Source organism: Eumetopias jubatus, unplaced genomic scaffold (assembly GCF_037043125.1).
Source record: "Eumetopias jubatus isolate StellerSeaLion01/CBP00866 unplaced genomic scaffold, mEumJub1_p1.0 scaffold_8, whole genome shotgun sequence".
NCBI classification, from domain to species: Eukaryota; Metazoa; Chordata; class Mammalia; order Carnivora; family Otariidae; genus Eumetopias; species Eumetopias jubatus.
The window spans coordinates 131171142-131190876 of NW_028274814.1; the positions used below are offsets into that span (position 1 = coordinate 131171142).

General features: G+C 49.0%; 1 long non-coding RNA gene across 1 annotated transcript in view; it reads left to right on the forward strand.

Moving 5' to 3' along the window:
• The first annotated feature begins 8695 nt into the window (after positions 1-8695).
• The window catches only part of LOC114218472 (uncharacterized), a 31490-nt gene continuing 20450 nt past the window's right edge, over positions 8696-19735 (forward strand). Inside the window, exon 1 of the long non-coding RNA XR_003611203.2 lies at positions 8696-8778. This is a non-coding gene — a long non-coding RNA (uncharacterized LOC114218472). The remainder of the gene's footprint in view (positions 8779-19735) is intronic.

The following is a 19735-nucleotide window of genomic DNA, read 5'->3' on the forward strand; positions in this document are numbered from 1 at the left end:
TATAGTATGAGATGGGTAATGTGCCTGGAACACAGTAGGCGCTCAATAAATGTGGCTTGCCTCTCATTTCTTCTCCCCACTTTTACGTCCAGTTTGGTCTCCAGTGTCCTTTGCTCTAACTCCTATTCCGACCCCCTTCCCCCTCACTGACCTGGCCTTCTCCTCAGGTCCCTTCTGCAGACCCAACAAGGCTGCCTGAGAAGAGCTGGCTCAGTGTGAGCCCCATTACGTGGTTTGGGTCCACTGGGCACACATACTTAACAGCTGCTGAATGGGTGCTCTTAGGGGAGCAGCTTTGTGTGCCTGCGGTTGGTTACTTGGGAAGGGCTTAGAGGAAATTAGCTGAAATGCCACAGGCCTATTTTGAGCTCCTTCTTTGATGGAGTGGAAATAACATGGGATTTGGGTGCAGCAGACCTGGCCTTGAAGCACAAGGCTGCTATTTCCTCACTTTTGACCTTGGGCAGTCTCTTAACCTCTCTGGGAACCTCTCTTCATCCATCAAGGAGGACCATGGGAGGAACCTTACGGTGTGGTTGTCAGTATCACATGTTAATAACAATAACAGAAGCCAACATGCCAGGCACGGATCTAGGCTGAATCCCACTATAACCCTATGAGACACGTACGATCATGATTCCCATTTCACAGATGAGGAAACCAAGACACATAGTGGTTTAAGTATCTGGCCTGAGGCTGCCCAGTTAGTGAGTGACAGAGCTGGGATTCTAGTCCAGCAGCCAAGCCTAAGAACCTATGTCTTACTCACTGTGCCTTGACCCAAGACACAAACTTTCTGAATAAAGGTATTACACCAAGTTTATTTACTTCTCATCCATAGGCTTGGCAAGAATTTAGGGAGTAACTTCTAGGTGCTGAGTGTTTTCACAGAGGTTCTTACACCTACCTTTCCAACAACCCTGTCAATGCAGATTACTATCTTATCCTGCAGGTGAGTAAGCAGAGGTTCATATATCAAGTTAACTGGAGGAGTGGAGATTTGACATTTTGCACTGCTTCAAGTTCTGCTAGCTCCAAGTCCCACAGTTCATTTATTGGTTCAAAAAATCAAGCACCTACTATGTGTCCAGCACCATGCTAATCTCTGGGGATGTTGAGCAGGACAGACACGGTCCCTTCCTCCAAGGACCTGAAGACAAGCAGGAAGAGTGGACAGGTAAGGAATAGCCACATTGAGGTGAGGAGAATGTTAGGTGGTGGAGACCAAACCCAACCTAGGGGGTGAAGGACATCCTCCCTGGAGGACAAGACATTTAAACTGAGATGCAGGAATGAGAAAGAGTTAGCTAGGCCAGGGGGTGAGAGGATGAAGAGGAGCTGAGAAGAGGAAGAGCATTCTAGGCTGAGGGAACAGCATGGGCCTGGTTTAAAAGGATGCACAGACGGGAAAAGATGATTGGCCAGTTTTAGGGAAGACATGCTAAGTATGGCTGATCTAAAGACAGTGATGGGAAATGTTTTAGGCTAAGAACGTGGAGGCCATGGAAAGGAGGTTGGAGCCTAAGAAGCAATCCAGAGGAGGCCGGGGGGCCAGGGAATATGAGAAGCGAACACGGAAGCAGAGAAACAGCAGGGCTGCTGTGGTGCAGCTCCCAGCACTAGACAGTGGCGGCCTGGACCAGCAACAGCGATGGGAATGGAAAGAAGTGGAGGTCTTTGGGGGTGTTGGGTGAAAATTAATACATATTGGTGCGCGTCACTGAGATAGCTGCTCTAAGAAGGCTGGACAGGGGTTGGGTGCAGGGCATGGGGAGACTGAGAATTCTGCTTTGGTCATGTGTGTAGTTTTGCTACGTTCTACTGCCTCTTCACTCCCCTGCTCCCATTCTTCCTCTTCTCATCGTGTTCATTCATTCATTAGGACTATAAATCATTCATTCAACTACGTTCTATCCCCCCCCCCAATTAAACCTCACAAAGGCAGGGATTTTGGTCTGTTGTGTTCACATTGTATTTCTAATACTTAGAATAGTACCCAGCCCATAGTAGGTGCTCTATAAAATGAATTACTTTATTGGTACAAAAATCTAAATGCATGCATCCAAATGCATATCTGCTCTGGGGCAGGAAATGTGCTGAGGTGTTGGGAGGCAGATGAGATTAAAATACACAAATCAGGGAGCTTGGCAAGCAGACAGCTGATTCCGGGGCAGTGTGACCCAGTCCAGGGAAGATCTGGGGTGTGTGGCATTCCCCACTGTGTGCTCCCACGGCCCCTGAGAATTCTCCTCTTGTGGTACTTCTCTCCAGATTTGGAATTTCTGTTTAATGGCTGGCACGTAGTAGGCCCACAATACATATTTGCTGAATGAATGCATGAATGAATGAATAAATGAATGAATGAACGAACAAAATGAAGACATGTGCTATGGAAGTCCAGAAGGACGCATTTATTTCTCTCTTGGAGTATCTCAGAAGGCTTTGCTTTGCCGATGAGGTCACTCTCAAAGGCCAGGAGGAAAGGTCACAATTGGTCAAGGAAGAGAGAAGGGCATCACGAGGAAAGGAACAGCACATACCAATGCAAGTGGATCTGAAGCAGTGCAAGGACCTCAGGAGGTTGGTGTGGCTGATGGGGATGGAAGGAAGCCTGGGGTTAACTCCAGAGAGACTGCTATGTCCGGGGTGATAGGCCACCCACTGGGGTCACTGCCCTTGTGGCCCTTGCCCAGGAAGAAGCAATGAAGTGGGAAGAGGACAGGCCATGGAATTAGAGCTGGTTTTGAATCCCCGTTTTGCTAGTTGCTCTCTATGTGACCGGGGCTGAGCTTCCTCATCTGTAAATGGGGCTAATAGGTGCCTAGCTTTTTCCTATCTTAAGTCCTTTGCACTTACTATTCCTTCTGTTGGAATGCTTTCCTCCCTGAACACTGGATCCCTAGCCCATCATTCAGGTCTTAGCTGAGAGATCACCTCCAGAGAGTCATTGCTGGTCATACAACTTAACCTGCCACTCTATATAACATTGGCCTGTTTTGTTCACATCATAGTGCTTCATGCAACTTGACGTTTCTTGTTTATTATCTGAAGTCTCTCTCTAGCCCCCTGCCTCCCCCAGGATGTCAGACCACATTGGTCTTGTTCATTACAGTATCCCCAATGCCTTGGAAGTGCTGGAAATATTGCAGGTGCTCAGAGAGTATGTTTTGAATGAATGACTAGGGTCAAGGTTGTAAGGAGTAAACAACAGGGACCAGATATAAGCATTTGGAAGACAGTGGAGCAGGCTTCTAGAAGCTCCTGATAGTTGCAGGTAGGGGTGGGAGGGAAAGGTGAAGGTGGCCCCGAGATGCTATGGAAGACTGGGAGCCCATGGTGGGGAGGCAGTACCTACCAGTGTCAGATTGGGGGAGGCCTGGGTTCTCCATGCTGCTCCTCCCGGGCCTGCTCTGCTCTCTTGACCTCATGTATAGGCCACCATGGGTGACTGGAGACTTCTAGGCCAGATAGCTGTTCAGCCCCACGCTGGAGCAGGCATAGCAGCGAGGCTCTGATGGGGCTGGGAGGAAGGGAGATGCTAGGAGACTTGGCAGGTTTCATGCCTTGCAGTGCTGAGGGCAGCCGAGAGAGCCTCAGGGAGACCCAAGTGTCTGCTGCCAGAGGAGGCTGGAAGAGTGGGGCCAGCCCGGCTCTTAATGGAGTACGTGGGGTTAGTCCTGAGCCTGGTGAGAACCAGAAGCTGAAAATCCACACATGGAGGCAGCCATGACCAGAAATCCCACAGAGAAGCGGCTTTCCCACCTGGGACTTGCAGCCCTAGTCTGAGCTCAGAATCTCTAAAGTTCTGTCCCTCCCCCAACCCCCCCAGCCCCCCTTCCCCCGGCTGGTGTGCGGTTTCACCAGGAACTGAGCCACGGTAGAGAATAGTATGATAGAAAATCAATCAGAAAGTTACAGAGTAGAAACAAATGATGTAATAAAGAGGACACATAAAGATGCAGAGGTGAAGCAAGAGACAGAGTGTTAAAGGGCGGAAGGGCAGGGAGAAAAGGCGATTTCCAGCAACTCTTTGGGGAATCCAGTGGTAGAGGAAGTGAGAGGGAGGCCATGCGCCTGGACGAGCAGGTTTGGGAGGGGACAGAGAACGGGTCCTGGGTGTCCTTCATGGCCAGACTCAGCCACCTCAAAGCCTCTCCTCTTCCACTTCCCTCCCTCCCTCCTCTCCTCCAGTCAAACCAGACTCCATGCTTGGATCCCATGGCCCCACGCCTATCCCGGGGCCTTTGCATCACAGTTTTGGTGTCTGGTATGCCCGTCTTCTGGCAGCTGATTCAATCCCTCCTTCCCACAGCTATCGGCTTGGAGACCCAACTGACCACCCAATAGAGAAGCCCACCCACCCCTCCTCCATCATTGCTCATTTTTACCTCCTGAAATTTTCTCCTTAACCCTTAGTAGCACCACCCCCACCTTATGTATGCATTTATTTTCTGAGTTCTAGTGTAAGGGTAGGGGTCTGGTTGTGTTATTATCCTCCCTGCCTCTCCCACGGTGTTGGTCCCCCGGTGTCTGGCACATAGTAGGTGCTCACCAAATAACGTGTGTACTGCTCAAGAAAGCTCCTGGGCCAATAGGAAGAGAAACAGAGGCTTCAGCAGGCAAGAGGAGGCAGGAAATCGGAACGGCCTGGTTGGAATATCCCGGGAGAGTTGGCCTGGAACTCTGCACAGGGAAGCCAACAGTGTCTTCAGAAGATGCTGGAGGTTTCTGGGAGGAAAGAGGGGGTGACTTCCAAGGTCCCTGGGCAAAGTGGAACTTGGAGAGGTGACAAGCAGGAAAGACAAGGGAGGGCACTCCTCTCTGTGTGGGTTTCGGCCTACCAAGAGGAGGGGCTGCTGAGCGGCATGGCAAGACCATGCGGGACCCCGGGGGATGGGGTTCAGATGCCCCCTAGCAGCACGGCTTTGGGCAAGCGACCAGGCAGTCCCAAGTCTCAGCTGGCCTGTCTGAAAAATGGGGCAGCGTTGCTGGCCTCGAGGTGCTATGCTGACAAATGAAATAAAAAAGTGCTTCTAGTGCCTCCTTCATGGTAAAGCCCTAAATAAATATTAGCTACATGTCGAGCTCCTATTGGGTGTTATGTGCTTTGAATGAAATACAAAAATGAAAATGACATGGTCCCTGCTCAGAGGCAATCAGTCCAGTGGAGAGAGACCTGCCGGTGGCACTCAGTATGATGTGGATGGAGGGCAGAGGTGGGCATGTGGACACCGCGAAGAAGGCGAGACAGTGTCACCTGGGTATTCAGCATGGGCTCCTGGGACTTGGTGGCTGTGGAGCTGGGTCTTGAAGGATGAGTGGAAGACAAGGAGCCGAGGAGGCCAGGCACGGTTTTCCAGGCGGAGGGAACAGGGGAGGTGGAACATTCACGCAACAAGAATTTGTTGGAAAATAAACACTTAAAAAAAAGATTTAGAAAATCAATCCCTAAATCTTTTAATTATTTTTAACTGAAGAGGTGTTGGTGATTTTTGCAGACCATTTGTTACAAATAAAAACTACATTCTCGAAAAAAAAATGGTTTCGTTGAGCACCTACTCTGTGTCGAGGCACATCAGTGAGTGAGACTGGCGCGGTCCCGGCCTCTGGGAGCGCGCACGCCCAGGAGGCAGGCCCTGAGTCACTGATTACGAACTGACTGTTTAATTGCAATCATGCGTGCTTGTAGGTAGAGGGGCCGCAGGTGGTTCTGTTTTGCCGGGAGTGGCTGGCGGAGATCAGGCTGATGGGGGCGGTGGGCCGGATCAGGGCGAGCTGTGAATCGGGCGCAGTGCTTTATGGGCTGTCACAGCTCTGGACAATGAATACAAAGATGAACAAAACCAAGGCCGGCACTGGCAGGAACCAGTGACTGAAGGTGGAGTGGTAGAGGGCAGTCCATGGTGTGACCGGAGCACAGCACGGAAAACCACAGGTGGGAAGGCTTCATGGAGGAGATGACCTTTGCCTCTTCCTCCAGTGGAATAGCAGTCCCAAAGCCGACTACCTTGCCTTTCAGGGGCGGGCTTCCGTACCTGCAGGTTTAAAGGGGCATCAGTCACAGCCAAGAATGGCTCAAGAGCAAAGGGTTCTGAGCCGGCAGAGTTCTTTTTCTAGGCCTTGGATGGAAGGGAGGGAGGAACTAGCATCATACTGAGCTATTGACCCAAAGACCAGACCGTGGGGAGGACCAACAGGCTGCTCCTAGGCCGAGGGGCCCCGGGGAGTGGGGGGGCTGCTAGGGCCAAGGGCTAGAAATCCTGGCTCCACCCCTCCCCCACAAGCCAGGTGAACTTGAGACAGGTTATTTCCCCTCTCTGCCTCTGTGTGCCTCTCTGTAAAATGGGCATCATGGTGACTTTATGGGGCTGTTGTCATCATGAAGATCAAGTGTGTGTCTCCCCCTTGGAAGTTTTAAGTACAAACGATTTGTTATTATACTCTACCAAGTGTATCACCGATTCTATAAAATGTGGCTGACTTGGCTCCTTATAGGAATGGTCTAGATGGCCAAGGGTGCTCTGTGGTGGATGGGAAGGGTAGCCAGGTCCTGAGCCTACTAGATGAGGCCCAGCACCACACCCTGCTTTGTCCAGGCCTGATGGGGGCGGGGGGCAAACTGCAGCAGGTAGAGAAGACCCCACCTCCTGACCCTGGTGGGTGTTGCAGGGTGTCACGTTCCTCTTTCCCTACCTTGGCATTCTCTCCAACAACCCTGCGTGCCTGAGTGCCCGTCTTGGCGTCACTGGAGTCCTTTGCACACTGTGAGCAGTCTGTGATCTGAGCCAAGTAACTTCCTGCGTGATAATATATCCACCCACTCCAGGGGCCCGTGTGGAATTCAGACGGAGGGCCTGCCTCCCAGAGGGACGGGGGGCTGCTTCCCGAGGCGGGGGGTGCAGCCCTGCCCCCAGACCAGGTTAGGCTTGGTGCCCTGGCCAGGCTCCCCCCAGCCTCCTTCCCTGGGGCCTCACCTCCTTGTGCTGCAAATACTGTTTCTCGTCTTTCTTGGTAAGTCCTGAGTCCCGAGAGGCTGCATCGTTGTCCCTCATGTGCCTTACTGTGTCCTTTGCCTCTTGAGCAGAGTTTGGTACAAACCAGGCTCTCAGTACGTGTTTGTTGATCAATAGGGGGAGGGGGCCAGGTGGAAGGAGAGAGAAGAGGAGCAAAAGTGATATAGCAGCACATTTTCTTCAATGATGGGGGTCCTGTTGACCACCCAGCTCCCACATTTGTTGAGTGTGGCCTGTGCACGAGGTATGTTTCACGTGGTACGAACTCCTGTGACCCTTACAGCAAGCCCTCCAGGGGAGGTCTGTCATAGTTCTCGTTTGACAGATGGGGAATCCGAGGCACAGAGAGGTTAAGCAACTTGCCCAAAGTTACACAGCCAAGAAGTGAGAGAGTCAAGATGCCAGCTCTCAGGCTCTCATGCTGTAGGGTCTCATATTTGCTGAATGCCTGCTGTGTGCCAGCCTCATTGTCCTTTAATAGTACAGAAAACCCCGGGAAACTGAGGCTCAGGGAGGTGAACATGCCCAGCCAAGCAGCCAGCAAATGGCAGATTCATGATGGTTTGCACCCAGCTCTCCCTGTATATAGTTCCTGCCCCAGAGTGGGGAGAGGCCCTGCAGGGCACCTGCCCCTTCCCTTCCCCGAGTCACGGACAGGTAGACATCTACTGAGCTCTTGCCTTCTTTCTGGCCTCACTCCTAGGACCACCCCCTGCTGTTAGGGGGTTATACTTAGCCATGGAGACCACACTGAATGGGGTAGTGGAAACAACACGGAGTCTGGAGCTAGAAGACCGACTTAGAGCCCCAGGGACCTGGGGGAAGGTGCGTCACCTCTCAGAGGCTCAATTCCTTCCGCTTCGAAATGGGAGAAATCACATGCCCCCCTCAGTACAGTATGGATTAATTCAGATCACACACCTAGGGCCGTAGGGTACATAGAGGGTGCCCGGGAAAGGTGGGAGATGGTAGCATCTCCCCGCTGAGACTCTTCAGTGGGGTCTACACACTGAGGCCTGGCCACATCTCCTCCGATCTCGTCCGCTTCATCTCCTCCGTAGCCCTTGACCCCCACGTATGCCCTGAGTTCAGCCATGCTCCCCTTCTTCCTCTGGACAAACCAGGCCCTTTGGTGCTACCCGTTCTCGCACATCTCCTTCCTCCTTTCCGCTGGGATCGGTGTGGGGATGATCTGCAGGAGGGCTGAACTGGGAAAACCCGTCGTATCGGCTCTTTCTCCGTCTTTCTTTTTTCCTTTTGCTTGTCTCCCTCCTCCATACACATTTCTCTCTCCCACCCCCTTCATGCCCATGTCAGTAACCTGTGTATTTCTGCATGTTCACACAATCATAAACAGAACGTACCTGCAGCTAACATGCACACATAAACGCACACCTGCGCCTTTTCCTCTGCCTACGCACGTGTGGGGCTTGAGCATTGTTTCACAAAGCGGGGCCCTGTGAGGCACCCCTTTTGCGTCTTGCTTTATCATTCAAACAGCAACACCCATGAGGCTCTGAGTCAGCTGCATCAGCCCTAATTCATTCTTGTAATGCATTACAAGCATTCTATTTTATAGTGAGCACTAACTGTCATTTCTTCATCCGGTCTTTTACTGACAGGCATCCGCTCTACTTCCTGCCCTCCCCCTGCACCCCGAGCCTATAAGCAGTGCTGCGGGACACACCCGTGTTTGTGTATCCTTCAGCTGGAGCTTTTATTTTGATGGACTAGAGCCCCAGGAGTGGAATTGCTCCGTTGAAAGGTATATGTATTTTTTTTAACTTCAGATCGCTTTCCAACAATGCTATAACTTGTCACCTGTCCAACAACAATTTTATGAGTCTGTTTCCCTTCATCCACGCCAGCAATAAGTGTTAGTGGTATTTTTAGTTTTTGCCAGTCTGACGGGGACAAAATGAAATCTCACAGTTACTTTAATTTCAAGTTCCCGTGCAACTAGTGAGTTAGGGCCTCTCTCCGTATGTTTGTTGGCCATCTGGATGGGCGCTGTCTTGCTGAGTCTTATCCTTTGACTCAACCCTCCTTATGAATTTCTTATCAGTGTGTGAGAGCTCTTTGCCTATTATAAATATTAACTTTTTGTTTGACATCTGCTGACATTTAATTGAAGAATAATTGACACGTAACCTTATATTAGTTTCAGGTGTACAACACAATGATGTGATCTTTTATACACTGCAAAATGGCAAATAGTTTCATATTTGAATTCCTTATTTTCATATTGACTTTGTGAATGGAATCTGTTGCCAAAGAAGTAATTTTGGGGGTAAAATGTCTTTTTACGTACCACTTTCTTGTTTTCTTTTTTTCAGTGTATTTTATTTATTTGACAGAGAGAGAGAGAGAAAGAGCACAAGTTGGGGAGAGGGAGAAGCAGACTCCCTGCTGAATAGGGAGCCTGATGCAGGGCTCAGTCCTAGGACCCTTAGGGATCATGATCTGAGCCGAAGGCGGCCGCTTAACAAACTGAGCCACCCAGGTGTCCAACTTTCTTGTTTTCTTATGCACTGAGACCGACCCTGTCTTCTTCCACATGTTCTCGCAAGATATTTATTGTTTTCGTTTATTTTTTGGATGTTAACTCTTCGAGCCATCTGACGTCAAATGAGGTTTCAACTTCCTTGCAAAAGAGAGCTGGTTGTGCAAGTTTCATTAATTAAACAATGACCCCTTTCCAACCGAATTGAAATACCATCTCTGCCCCATATTGAATTCCTGTGAACATGTTGATCTAGTTCTGCTCTCTCGGTCTGTTCCACTGATCTTTTCATTGCTTCCCCACCAGCCCCATCTGAATTTGGTAACAGGGGCCTCAATGTGTTCTCGCTTCTAGTAAACCATGCTCTTCCTTGATATTTTCCCTTTCATTGGATCTGGTTATTACCAGGTCTCCCTTCTTCTATGTGAACTTTGAGATTAGTCTAGTCAATGGCATGTTGGTCACCCCTGGAGCCCAGTCACTTACATGGGGTCAAGCATCTAACTGGGGAGCAGGAGATATTTGTGGAATGTTCTTGCTGCCCTTCTCCTTCTCTAGGACTATACAAAGTGTTAAAGAGGAATATGCAAGCCAAAAGTAAGTTAACATGAACATGTGTGTAGAGTAGACAACTCTAACTAGAGAAAGCCTCAGAGATGTTGAGACTCAGAGACACTTGAAGCAAAGAGAGAGAATCATTGGTTTTTCCAACCCCTGTTTATTGGACACCTACTGGATGCCAGACCTTAATGTAGGTCTGGGGATATAGTGGTAGCCAAGGCCGAGACAAAAGTTTGGTTTTTGGGGTGTCACAAGGCTATTGTGCTCATTATTTTTCCACGTAATGGTGATATTTTGGTTACATTTAAAATAAAGAGTCCCTGTGTTTTAGAGTTACATCCTGAAATATTTCCAGATAAAATTATATGAAGTTTGGAATCTGTCTCTAAGTAAGCCAGGGGTGGGAGAACTGAATGGAAGTACAGCTCAAACAAGGCTGAACTGATCATTATGGGAGCTCAGTGATGGTTTCATCGGGCTTAATGGCTTCATAGTATAATATTTATTATACTACCCTTTCTACTTTTGTCTGTGTTTGAAATATTCCATAATAAAAAGTTTAAAAGATGCATACAGAGCTTATTATGTTTCAGGCATTATTCTAATTGCCTTACATCCATTAATTCATCAAATCCTCAAAAAAGCCCTGTCTCAGACAGCTGGGGCTGCTATAACAAAATTCCATAGACATTTATTTCCCACAGTTTAGGACGCTGGGAAGGCCAAGATCAAGGTGCTGGCAGACTTGGTTCCTGGTGAGAGCCCTCTTCCTGGCCTGCAGGCAGCCATCTGCTTGCTGTGTCCTCACAATGCAGCGATCGAGCTCTCTCGTCTCTTCTTATAAGGGCCATGATTCCATCATGAGAGCTCCTTCCATAGACGTCACCTCCAAATACTGTCACCTTGGGGGTTATGGCCTCGACACACGCATTTGGTGGTGGTGGTGATGGTGGGAAGCACAACTCAGTGCATAGGAAGCCCTATGAAGTGGATATTATCATCCTAGTTGAGACAGACCAGGCCCCACAAGATTCAGTAACTTGCCCAGGATCTCCCCGCTGGTAGGAGCAGAGCTGTCTGGCCCCAAGGCCCTGCTGTCAAGCACTGTGTGCTACTTCTTTTTTTTTTTTTTTAAAGATTTTATTTATTTATTTGAGAGAGAGCGAGTGGGAGGGAAGGGCAGAGGGAGAAGGAGAAGCGGACTCCTTGCTGAGCAGGGATCCCGACGCGGGGCTCGATCCCAGGACCCCAAGATCATGACCTGAGCCTAAGGCAGATGTTTAACCGACTGAGCCACACAGGCGCCCCCACTATGTTCTACTTTCATGTCTGTTCATTCCAATGAATCTATAAACGAAGAGCTCTATATATAATATGATATAACATATATAATAAAATAATTTCATATAGCAGGAAGGACTATGAAAGATGAAGGCAAAGGTTGTGGGAAAGAAGGGAAAGAAGACCGGTAGCCCCGTAGGGACTGAGACTGCTGGGGCAGGGTCCCCCTTCAGCAGCTGTGACCAGAGAAGGGCCGTCCAAGGAGCCAAGACCCGAACGGAGGTGGGGAGGCCATGTGGAGATCCGGGATAGGTGTTCAAGCAGAGGACTGCCAGGTACAAGGACTCCGAGACAGAAACAGAAGGTTTGGTGGGGCCGGAGCGCGGCCAGAGAGGATGACGGCCGCATAAGCAAAGTGGCGGGAGCAGATCTTACCGCAGACCGTGGTAAGGCATTTATAGGTTCAAACGAAGGAACTAAGAGATCTCAGTAGGATCAAAACGATTTATTGGATTTATTAGCTCAATGATCATTTAAATACATTTTCCTACATTTTGCCCTGCTAAATTCATCTGTAACAGGAATAATTTAATTCCGAAGCCAAATTAACTGCTCTTTGCCTTCTCGCAAAGTCACCCGCTTTAATTTTTTTTTTTTTTGCATAACTTGATTCAATTTTTCTGCTCTTGCCGCATTTTCTCTAGCTCCTACACAGTTTTTGAGGTGGTTATAACGTTATTATCTTATTATTAGTCACTACCAGGGATAATTCACTTTCCAATTGATCTATGCTGCTTATAAAATGCCAAATCAAGTGGAAACATAGGAAGCAAGTGGTTAGTGACTCCTGAAAGCCAATGTAGACAGAAAACTGTGTGTGGGAGGCTGGGGGCCGGGCCTTGCTGATCTCCGATGAGTTGAATTTACCTGGTTGAGCAGTGCAGATGTCAGGAGCATCCTCAAGGCAGGTTGTCAAGGGCGCAGGTGGTGGCAAGTGCTTGCATCAGACTCAGTTGTGTGTCCTGAATATTTTACATGGTCCCTGCTAGTTTGTATTTGTTCTAAGTAAGTATCCAGCAATGTCAAGTTCAAAGGATTCTGTAGACAAAATGTGCCCAAGCAAAATGTTTCCCTTGGGAAAAAAAAAGGCTGGCAGTACTCAGACATTTGTCATGTAGCCTTCATACAAGCCACACTTACCACGCGGGTGGAGGGGGAATGCGTGTTTGGGGGCCGTTAGGCCCTTCTGCCATTTTGACTCGAGCCTGGAGAGTGTCAGTTGTGGACAAGCAAGGTTCGGGCCATAGACATTTGCTGGTTTATTTTACGGTAGGATCACCTCTGATGTTGCCAGTTGGAAGAAAAGAGGCTGAGGACAGAACATAAGATGAACAGAAAGGAGAGGCTGTAAAATAAAACTTGTTCTTTGGATAAGAGGATGCTGTTGAAAAGGGCAGTTTATTCCTGAAGGAGGGTGCCTGGTCTTTCAGGCTGTCAGCTAGTGAGGTTTTGCTGAGTTTTTTTTTTTTCCTTCTGATTCTTGACTAGTTTTTTTTTTTTTTGGAGGGGAGGCAGCTTGGGGGCTACAAAATCAAGATGAAAGGGGCAGAAGGAAATGGACAAGAAGCCCACCATTTAAGACTTGGGAGGAATTTTTCAGGGTGCTGGAGGAAAGCACGTAGAAGGAGTTGTAGGGGAGGTGAGAGAGGCCAATGGGAAGGTGGATTTTTTTTTAAGATTTTATTTACTTTTTTGAGAGAGAGAATGAGAGAGAGAGAGAGAGAGAACATGAAAGGGGGGAGAGTCAGAGGGAGAAGCAGAATCCCTGCTGAGGAGGGAGCCCAATGCGGGACTTGATCCCGGGACTCCAGGATCATGACCTGAGCCGAAGGTAGTTGCTTAACCAACTGAGCCACCCAGGCGCCCCGGGAAGGTGGATTTTAAGAAATTTTGCTGCAGTATGTGTCCCTCTGTGGTGTCTGAGACACATAATTAAGGAGCTTGAGTTATCGTGAGTGTTTAATTGTTGGATTGATTCTTTGACTGTTACACGGCCTCGTGGACTGGACCACGTGGCTCCAGCTACAGCAAGGCTCCAGGGACAAAGGCCTGGATGCTAGCGGAGGCTGCTTGGGGAAGATGGTGGATTGGCTAAAGATTTGGTGAAAGTTCATGCCAAACTATACAACTTAGAAATGAGACATTGTCTTTTGATTTTTAGGTGCTAGGTAAAACAAACAAACAAACAAACAAAAACAAAAACAAAAACAAAAAACCCAAAAAAGCCCCAAGAAATAAATAGCTCTGGATAGAGAATCAAGAGACGTACATATTTGTCTTTGCTAATTCATTAGATGGTCCCTTCCTTTATTCAGTAGATAGTACTGAGTGATCAGTTCTATATGCCAGGCTATATGCCAGGCCTGAGCTAGGTGGAGGCATATAAAGATACATTGTTCATCTTTCTGGGTAGTAATTCTGTGCTGTGTGTTGAAGGGTGGGCGGGAACTTATAGACAGACAATGGAGGGAAGGGAATTTTAGGCAGAGGGACCAGGATGTGCAAAGACACGAAGTTAAGTTTAAAATGGCAAGTCTTCCGAAAGTGGAGAGCAGTTTAATGGATCTCAAATCTAGAGTCCGTGAGTTGGAAAAACATGTGATTCATCTCCTTATTGTTGGCGTTAAGGATGTTTTCGTTTTACATGATTATAAATAATGCTGAGATGAACATCTTAATGCATAAAATGGTTTCTGGATTTTACTGTAGGGTAGATTCCTACAAGTAAGAATCACAGTGAGTTTCAGTGGGAGAGTAACCCAGTGGGTCTTGCCCTGTGACTTTGTCCAAGTCCTTCTGGGTTTCCCTTCCCTGTCTCAGAACATGGATCACAGGAATGAAAAGGACCTTTCTAGGCCTCACATGCAGACACCTAGTGGCATCAAACTGTGCTTTGTCTGGGACTTGTGAGGGAGATCTGGATTCCTACTGACTGAGAAAATTATTCATCATTTCATCTCAAGCCAGTCACATCCCTCCTGTATGCCTTGATTATTCTATTGGCTCAGCAAGGATACTAAAAGAGACTTAGGGAGCCACAAAGTGATATTTGTGAAGCTTTTTAAATAAAATAATTCAGTGGTCCAGAGTACGGAGTTTCCTTCCACACCATCTCTTGTATGCAGGCTCCTCCTTCTCTTGCTTTCCTGTTCCCTGGTCCACTGGCCCCCTCCCTCCTCCTCAGGGGGCTGGAGGAGGATGCACCTCTGGAAGTGATATCCCCCCTGAGAGTGGCCGCTAACTTTATCAATGTTCAGCAACTGTTAATCACCACGGATGCATGGATATGCTCTGAGCTCCTCTCCATGGAACCCTCTCCCCAGAGACTGCACCGCTTCTCTGGGAGGAGTCCCTGAAGCTCTAATAAGGGCCAAACTCACTCCTTCTTCTTCTTCTTCTTCTTCTTTTTTTTTTAAGATTGTATTTATTTGAGAGAGAGAGAGCGAGAGAGCGAGCATGTGGAACCTGGCTTTAAATGTTTGCTCTGTCTTTGACTAGCTATGTGAACATGTGTGAGTTACTAAATCTCCCTGTGCCTCAGATTTTTCATATGTGGGGTGGGTTGGGCATGGGTTTGGCTTCTGTGGGGGGCTTGCTGGGCTGAACTCCGAGCTGTGGATTGAACACAGGTCTCCATTTGTCTTTCATTCTGTTTGTGCCAGTGGCCACCTGGGGTCATGTTCTTGAGAAAGAAGACAGGAGCATAGGAGGGCACGTCCAACCATGTCAGCACATATCAAGTCCCTACTGAGTCACGTCTACTAGTATCCAGGTGGCCAATGCAAGTCAGTGGGGCAGGGACGTGTGTTCCCTCCATAGTAGGGGGGGAGGTCACTCTTTGTTGAATACTAATTCTATCGCATTATGACACGGTTTGTTGTGAAGGTTAAATGAGATAATAACTTTTAAGTGCTTATAACAATACTTGGCATGTAATATGGGTTCAATGACAAATACCCTAACACTAGGGATGATATTAATCCTGCTGTTTGTATTAGTATAAGTACATATCAGATACTCTTCAAAATACACATTCATACTATAGTGTAAATGTCTGATAAGATAGTGTGACACAGACCTCGAATGTTTATCTCAAGCAGCAAATGTTTAAGCCAAAGGGGTGAATGCCTAAACGTGGACTTTTGAGAATCAGTAAGATCTAGCAGCTGAGAAAAAGGGTTCTGGAATTAGCCAAATTTGGGTCATAATTCCACCTCTGCCACTTTTTTGTTGAGTGACCATGGGCTGGTTTATTATCTTCTTTTTTTGGTTGGTTTTGTTTGTTTTGTTTTGTTTAAATGGTGGTTGGAATTTTTTTTTTTAAGTTTCTTTGTTTATTCAAGTAATCTCTACACCCAACGTGGGGCTTGAACTAACAACCCCAAGATGAAGAATCGCATGCTCTTCTGACTGAGCCAGCTGGGCGCCCCTGGTTTCTTATCTTCCCCATGTTTCATAGAGCTGTTGTTGAATGGGAGAAGATATTGTAAGTAAAGCATGTCATAAAGTGCCTGGCACACAGTCATGGCCTTAAATGCTCATGGTGAAAAAGGTCTGGAGTGGGGGAGGGGGAAGGTGTCAGAAAGCCTCCCGCAGAGCCCTGACCCTTCCCAGAGGGTGGGCGCTGCTTCAGCTGTGTCTTCCGGTCCACCCAACAAACATTCATGTAGTACCTACTATGTGCCAGACGTTCCTCTGTTCGATCCGTGCATGCCCACAGCTCACTACCTCATGGTAAATTCCATGGAACATTAGTTCCATTGGATGTTAAGTAGGGTGTCATACTGAAAATGACAAGTCGAGTTTGGGAAGCTGAATTAGAGAGCACTCAACACTTTCCACGACTGTGGGGCTTTGAGCTTTGCCTATGTGTTTGTGCCTTGAGGGCTGAGGACTATGGGCGTTGGGTCTCCTGTGACTGCAGATTTCTTCTTGTGGAAGCCTCTGGGGCTTTCTTCACATGTCCGGAGCATGCATCCTCATCTCCGCCCACTGTCACTGTCTGCGGTGGCATGTCCCCACCCTGCTGGCCGCCATGGCCCCGTTCCTGGTCTCCAGCCTACCGCGAGGGCATGTAGAGTCAGTTTTCCAAAATTCATGCCCTTTGAGCCATATACTGTCCTCCCACATGCATGGTGCAGGGACCACCTCTCTCCACCTTTGCCTTGCCGGTTCTGTTCACCTTCCATGACTCCCCCCCCCCCCCCGCCCCCAGGAAGACTCCTGCTGTCCTGGTCTGGGATGGGAGCCCCTTTATGAACCCTCTCTCAGACCTAACGGTACTGCCTGGCACCCCCAAGCTTCCCACTGTCTCCTTCCCAGCATCTTCCGGGAGACTTTGGGTGGGGACTGCTGTGTAGCGCTGTGACTAAGCCCATAGGCTCTGTGGCCAGAGGGTGGGGATTTCTGACTGTGGGCACCTGCCTGGGCCTCAGTGTCCTGCCCTGTGAAATAGGAATCATGGCCACAGTTCACAGGATGCCACACGGAGGGAGAAGCAGCTTTTGCTCTCCATTCCCCATGCCCCTTCCTGGCGGGGAGGTGGTGGAGTGTAATGGAAGGAGCTCAGACCTGGAGCCTGGCTTTGAATCTCAGTTGCGAGACAAAGAGCAAACGACTGTACACCTGAAAACCTAAACTTCCCTCTCTGCCATATGGGATGATTGTATTTCTCTTTCATCGGGTTGAACTGAGGATGACCAGAGGCTCTGAAGGTACAGGAACTGACACAGGGCAGGTGCTTAATAAATATAGTTTTTCAAATTATGTGGGCGTGCATTAGACCAGTCCCACGAACCTGGGGCGTGTGACTCCCGGGCTCCCTGAAAGCCAGCATGGGAAGGCGCCTTGGAGGACAGGTGACTGTACAACCTCACTTTGCAGTGGAGGAGACCCTACTTTTGCTTCCCGTTTACCTGAGCATGGCATGAGGGTCACCTGCCTTTAGATGCAAAAGGCAATCCTAGTCATCATTATTACCCTATTTAATACCAACCCTGAAAATTGGGGGTGCAAGACACCCCCTGTGTCATTAGCCTCCAGGAGGGAATAGTTCTGTTACCCCTTTGTCTCACGCTCCCAAGCCCAGTGGCTTGTCCACACTCGGGGGCATTCTCTTGACATTGTGAAAGGCACAACCCAGTAGCTCACAACCCAGTAGCTCCCTGGTGTTTGCAAAGGCACGAATGCCTAGCACAGGTGTCGCATTTCACAGCCTACGAAGCCCTTTATCCTGCACCGTACATCACTACCCCTCTTACACCTCTAGCGCTTTACAGCAGATCCATCACAAAGCGTCTGCCGGGATCAGGGATGCCGACCCCAGCCTTACAGAAGAGGACGCGCAGGCCCAGGGAGTCACACTTGGGCCTGAGACCCTGCCTCTGGGGTGGCCCTGGAGGCGAGGTTCCCCGAGGGGAAGAGGTCCAATTCCGACTCTGCCCCGGTGCCCTGGGCTCGGCCTCCTGCAGAAGATGCAGCCTTCCTGAATGAGGCTCGGGAACGCTGCCACCGTTCAATGAGCTAATGGTGAAATCGGAAACTCAGGGCTGGTAGCAGAGGCAAAAAAAAAAAAAAAAAAAAAAAAGACAAGCTTTGATTCATGGGCTGGAGGATCAGTGAATGGGGAAGACAGCCCGCGGTAACAAAGGAAAAGCCTGAGCTTCTAGCCGAGTCCCTCCGGGGGAGAGGAAGATCGGGCTAAGTGGAGGCCTGGGTCAGCATCGGAGCCTGACGGGGGAGGTGAGGGAGCACTGCTGTTTGGAGCAGGCCTGGTGAGCCCCATCCGTGACCCGGGCGGTGGGGCAGGGGGCGTACTGGTTCTCACCGGCTCTTGAAAGCAGGGTGTGTAAAGTCGGCTGGTAGGAGCCAGGCACAAAATAGAGGCTCACAAAATAAAAATACCCGGAAACTTCTTTCGTTAGGGCAGAATGGAGAGAGTGTCCTGTCTGTTTAAGAAGATGGGGATCAAATCTCTTAGCTGCCTCCACTGGTCTTGAATGAATGAACAAGGGAATTTTTACCCTGTCAAATCTGTTTCCTAGTTCCTAGTGGACCCCTACTGGGGTTATGAAAATGTTTAGAAAGGGAATAACTCACATATCTAGGGGGTTACCACACACGGGGCCCTTTCCCAACCAGGCTCTTCCATCTGCTCTTCATATAGCCTCACTGAGCTGGGCGTTATCATCATAGGACAGGTGAGGGCTCAGGGATCAGAGAGGGGCAGTGATTTGTCCCAGGCCACACAGCTGGTAAATGGCAGAAGTGGGCCTCCAATCCCCAGCTCCTTCTCATACTTCATCTTAATTTGGGAGGAGATGGAGATGCCTGAAGGTGTGTGTGTGGGGGGGCAACATGACAGTGTAAGAAGGAGAATATTATTGTACCTTGACTAGTTACAGAAGTTTCTTTAGCCCCTTCACACTGGTGAACTCTGCAAATGTACTCTTTGGCATGAAGGCTGCTAAGCGGCAGCAAGAAAGCCTCCAACTCCTCACATTTTGGTTTACACGCCAGTTTCCCAAATTAACGGAGACTTCCTCTGTGTGCTAGGAGGGTGGCAAGAAAACTTCCCAGCCTGAAATGGGGCAATGATGGTAATTAACGAAGTCGGGTTGTGCGAAGGGCCTCAGCTTTCGAGGTAAACAGGAAAAGGTGATAATGTATTTTATTTTCTCTAATAACTGCTCCCACTGTGCCCAGTTGAGCTTCGTCCTTCTGGCTGGCCTCCTTTAGGACACCTCAGGTCCATTCCATAACTTGCCGATCACTTTTGGTTATTAAAAAGAATAATTTCATTTTTATTGTTAAGGCTCAACCTTTTTCATTTTTTTTAAGGATTTTATTTATTTAGTTGACAGAGACAGCGAGAGAGGGAACACAAGCAGGGCGGGTGGGAGAGGGAGAAGCAGGCTCCCCGCTGAGCAGGGAGCCTGATGCGGGGCTCGAACCTGGGACCATGACCTGAGCCGAAGGCAGATGCTTAACAACTGAGCCACCCAGGTGCCCCAACCCTGTTCATTTTAAAATATCGATCTCACACGAAATGTGGGGCTCCGCACTGGGGTCATGTGTGCGTGCCCATGTGTGTGCACGAGTGTTCGTGCATGCCTGTGAATGTGTCCACAGGTGTGTTTGCATGTGCATATGGGTGTGCCTGCACGTGCATGCATGTGCACATATCCATATGTGCACGTGCATGTGTGTGTGCATCGTCTGGAGTTGGGTCCAGGAGAAAGCTGCCTCCTCGTGTGACTGCATCCTGCAGGTGGATTGTGGTCATCTGGGTGGTTCAGACCTGCTGCCCTCTCTGCAG